General features: G+C 38.7%; 1 pseudogene; it reads right to left on the bottom strand.

Annotated features, from left to right (window-relative positions):
* Window positions 1–2,101: 2,101 nt before the first annotated feature.
* On the bottom strand, window positions 2,102–2,220 carry LOC118613162 (annotated as a pseudogene).
* Between the last annotated feature and the right edge of the window lie 2,663 nt (window positions 2,221–4,883).

Genomic DNA, 4,883 nt, shown 5'->3' with positions numbered 1-4,883 from the left:
AAAGCCAATGAAACACCAAAAGATCTTCAAGGGTTTAACTGATTTACTAAGGTACTTCAGTCAGAAAGTTATGGAAAGAAAATTAATTATAATCAATAGTCCTTGGGCAAGCCATTTAGAGTCTGGGCTTTTATTTCATGTATGGAGTCCTTGGCTTCCTGAGGTTTAATGTTAGTGTTTCCATAACATTCACGTTCCTACAAATGTACATTGCAAGTATTTATGACACAATTAATCCAGAATAGCTTTTTTTGAAGAAATAATGTAATAAGTAAATGGAATAAATAACGGAATAATTTTTGTTCAAGACTTTCTTGATCTTTGCCTATATTTGCTATATAAAGTGCATAGTTATAATGTGAAGTTAAGTTGGGAGAAATGAAATTCAATGGTCTTCTATTTCCCTCCCAGCTTTAGAAGTGTATATAATACTATAGTGCAAGCAAGAGCAAATAAATAATACAACTTCTGTGCCTGTCCCATAGTAGGCACTTGATAAGTATTTGTTGGATTGATGCTATAGCACCTAGTAGGTAAAACCTGGAAATAAAAATGACTAAAAGAAAGAAGATAAAGCACAGCATAAGCATAGGTAGGTAAGAATTGTCTCAAACTAGCCTCCAGTTTACGCCAGTTAGAAAAAGAATAGCTACCCCCACACTGGGGTAGTTCTCAATCTTTGGTGGTCTCTTAGCAGCCCCAGCTCCACTGGTAGATGGAAGCTCTTTCAAGAGTCGTACCTGATGTGCCTAGTTTTGTACATGATTTTTGTCTGATACATGGGTCAATCAGTTACATTTTTAGACTTCACATTAAAGAGCCCAGTGACTGGAGCATCCTTTGAACCTCTGAAATTTTGGCTGGGCTCGTGAAATTCTTCCCATATCTGGAGAGCTTGTTATCTCATGGGTGGAAAGAGGTGGGATGTGGGGTGTACTAGGCACTTAAGGGATGTGGCATTCTAGTGTCATGTCCTGTGGTCTCGACTACAGAATAGGAATGTCAAAGAGGTATAGATTAAAATGACATCATAGCTATCATCTGAATGACTTTAAGAATCTTCCCAAGAATTCAGGGTAAGCCTGAGCCAAGCCTGTGACAGACTTTCTGAGCCTTGTGTGAAGACAGAGTGGCCATGCTCCTGAGGCATCCATTCATTTTCTCCATCCTGACAATCTCGTCTGGCCCAGCGGGCATCCTCTCCTCCCCTCGTAGCACTCGTGTGCAGCACCAAGCATGTGTCCCACCTGAAAACAACTGGTGTTTGACCTGACATGTTTCTCTTCCTCATCCCACTCCTTTGGGAGGCATTAAATGGTCGTAACTTGAAATCTGCTGTATCTTGGAAAATTCCCTTTGAAGTTTTTTGGCTGTTCCACTGATGCTTACGGTTTGGATAAGGAGAAAAATATCCAATAATTAATAACCTGCCCCTCCTCTAAAAATTGCAGATCCTTCTCAGCAATTTCATGTCTTATTTCATAATTAAATTTTGATCTTGAAAATGAAGCTGCCATTTGTAGGTATCAATCAAATGACATTATATCTGCCTGAGCAAGATTAGAGATAACTCCTTACACAGAGATGACTTCTCCCATCCCTGCCCAACTTTTCCCCTTCTACCAACAAGATCCTTCCACACGCAAGGTTGCGTGCGTCTCCAAATCAGAAGAAAAATGAGAGACAAATAAGACTACAATAGAAGGAAAATACTCTTTCTTACTAATTCATATCTCTTTCGTTCCACAAAGTGCATAGAGCAGTGGCATACATATATAACAATGAATAAAATATCAAATTACATAATTTTTATTTTTGATATCTCACTACATGCCAGGCCTTGTGCTAAAGGTTTTACATTGTTTCCCATTTGATACCCAAAATGCACATTGAGGAAAATATTATCTATATTTTGTAAAAGAAAAACTAAAGCTATGATAAAGTAATCTACTTAAAATTACCCCAGCTAATTAATATAGGACCAAAGATTGAAATCTATTTTCACTGTTTTTGTTTTTGTTTTCAGTCAAGGCAACCCTTGGTTGACCTCACAGATTGCAAGGACCTTGTCAGCTTACAATCCCTTATTTTTTATTTTTCACGCCTATAGTACCTGATCCTCCTAGGTGGTCTCCCATCTAAGTTCTAGCCAGGCCTGACCCTGCTTAGCTTCTGAGATCAGACAGGATCGGGCTTGTTCAGGGTGGCATGGCCATAGTATTTCCATCGTTTTTAAAGGACATAACCTTGAACAGAATAAAACACTACTTTCTAATTTTAATTCTTAAGTATATACATTGAATGTCCTGGGAATAAGGCAAAACTTGGTCTACAAAATAGAATCTCTAGTTTGGCAAAGGTCTTTCTCTTAATAAAATTATATACATATAATTAAAACATAATGATTATGAAGTACTCCCAGCTGTTTTGGGGGGATAAAATGGAAGTTTTCCAGCTGTCTATTTTGTGATACCAGGGGGTTGAAGAGAAAATGAAAGGGTTCATAGAGATACTTAAATTGCTCTGGTGTCATTTTGCTATTTTCTCCATCACTCAGGGGAGCCGGGCTCTCAGGTAAGAGCTACACTTTGAATCTGGCCTGTCACCTCTTCAAGGAGAGAAGCCTTGCACTCAGGGCAACAAAACCTGCCCTTTTCATATTTTCATCATGCTTGCCTGTTCTGAGCACCCTCCTGATTCTTCATGAGCTTCATGGTTAATAAAGAAAGCTCAGGGCAACAATCGTCAAAGAAAGAGCTACAACCCTAGCCAGGCCAATCAGCCAAAGGAACTCGGAGCCAGCCAGCTCAGACTGGTGCCATCACATCTAAGAATGGTTCTGGGTGGAATCATCAGCTCTTAAGGAAAGGACAGACTTCACTCATCATCTTACTAATTTTTAATTAACATGGGAAGTAATTAACATGGGAGGAAACTGAGGACCCAAGAGCTTATATTAATGGTCTGTGAGACATTGCAGGTTTATATTCTAATCCTGAGTTTCTGAGCTCCACAAGCAAATGTTGTTTTCTACCATAGCACCTGCCTGAAACAGCCAAGTGTGAGCTAGGTTGGCAGAGTTTTTCATGAAAACACCCCCCCCCCCACACACACACACACACACATACACGCATACGCACCCCTACTAAACCATAGATTGCAGTGGGTAAGTACAGCATTTACTTACTGTTGTATCTTCAGCATAGTCTCAGACACCAAAATGTAGCTGGAAGTTAGACTCCAAAAAAGGGACCTCAATCCCTGGGATGTGAAGTTTTTCCTGTGCGTGTTTGGGAAGTGGCCACCCCTCCCTGCCATGATCAGAGGCAGGAATTTAATTCTTGTGCTTTCACCCCTGAAACTTATCCAACCTCCAGCTTACTGGGATCCAGGGCTGGGTTCAAAAACTTGCAGTTGCAACTGGATGAGCCAGGCAACCAGGGGCTTCCAGTCCTGATCTGTCACCTGAGCATTCTACCTGGCTTGATGGCCATATGCACTTGTAGTTTCCTTGGAACAGATTTTTGGGCTCAAACTGCTAGCAAGAGGTCACCTCCGTCTGGGGAGCTACCCATGGAGAACCTCTCTGTCGGGTAAACCCTTACTTCTCACCAACAGTTATCCCTAACCATATGACAAACATCAAGCAGTGTTAGGTAAACTGATAGGTTATTTGATTCTGAAAATTAGTGGCCTCACATATTTTTCAGACAGCTACATTCATGTTTGGTGTTTCAGTTAAATTGTAAGTGCTAAAAGTGCCACTGTTATTATTATTATTATTATTATTATTATTATTATTATATTATTATTTTTTTAATCTTCCTAGGAGTAAAACGTGTATCTAAATGTCTTTAATTCCTATGAATCCAAATGTGTTTTTACGAGGTACTATTTTATACAGCTCCGACTCATAATGTTTGACTTTGTTCAAAGATACCTTAGAGCAGTGGTTCTCAACCCTGGCTGTATATTAGAATAATCCGGGAGGTTTTAAAAATCCAGATGTTCAAGATACATCCTAGACTAATCAAATCAGCACTTCTTGAGATCAAGTCATCGATATTTTTTTAAACTTCTCAGGTGATTCCAGTGTGAAGCCGAGGTTGGAAAGTTCTGGGCGACTGGTGAAAGGGAAACATCAATATCATACACGTGCACGTGAGTTTCTTGCTAATAAAATAGAAAATTTAAAACTTGTTTCAGTTTTAAATTCATGTCACTTACAAATGTGCCTGTCACAGAGAAGCCAGTAACAATTTCCTTTTTGCTACAGGTAATCAATAGATTAAGTATACCCTTTTTAATGCTAACTTAGGGTATTTGCATTTTCTTGGTGGAGATCCAGTACCCGAATATTTTGGAATCGCCTTTATTTAAAGATTGCAACAAGGGAATTACCTCAAAATTTCACATAAATCAATTCTTGAATGCTATCTGCTATTATATGATACTGGGAAGCTGATTTAGATAAAAATAGATGCTAACCAATGGATTTGCTTGCGGCTTTTAAAAAGAAAGCATATATCAGCAACCACAAAGGCAGTATCATCAAATCATGAGAATTAATCAATTATTTCAGGGGGCTCTGATGCAGAGTCAAGTTTGAAGGCATGCTAAAGGCAATATATCCTATTTGGAACTAATTCAGGTTTTCTTCTCTGAAGTTATTGCTTCAGGTTGCACCACAAAGACTGGATTATTCATCAATTACTGAATCAAAAACCTGAAGTCCATGCTTTGTGTTAGGCCTTTTATATACGATGCTTGGAATTTAAATTAATAAATAAAGAAAAAGCATTTCTATTTTACATAAAACGCTTAGAATCTAGCAGAGGAGCTCGTAGCTACTTTAGTTAAATATATGTCTGCTTCTGCTAAAA

This window comes from Rousettus aegyptiacus, unplaced genomic scaffold (assembly GCF_014176215.1).
Source record: "Rousettus aegyptiacus isolate mRouAeg1 unplaced genomic scaffold, mRouAeg1.p scaffold_m13_p_17, whole genome shotgun sequence".
In the NCBI taxonomy this organism is placed as follows: domain Eukaryota; kingdom Metazoa; phylum Chordata; class Mammalia; order Chiroptera; family Pteropodidae; genus Rousettus; species Rousettus aegyptiacus.
Note: the sequence above shows the minus strand (reverse complement) of the source record. Positions and strands in the feature narration are given on the sequence as shown.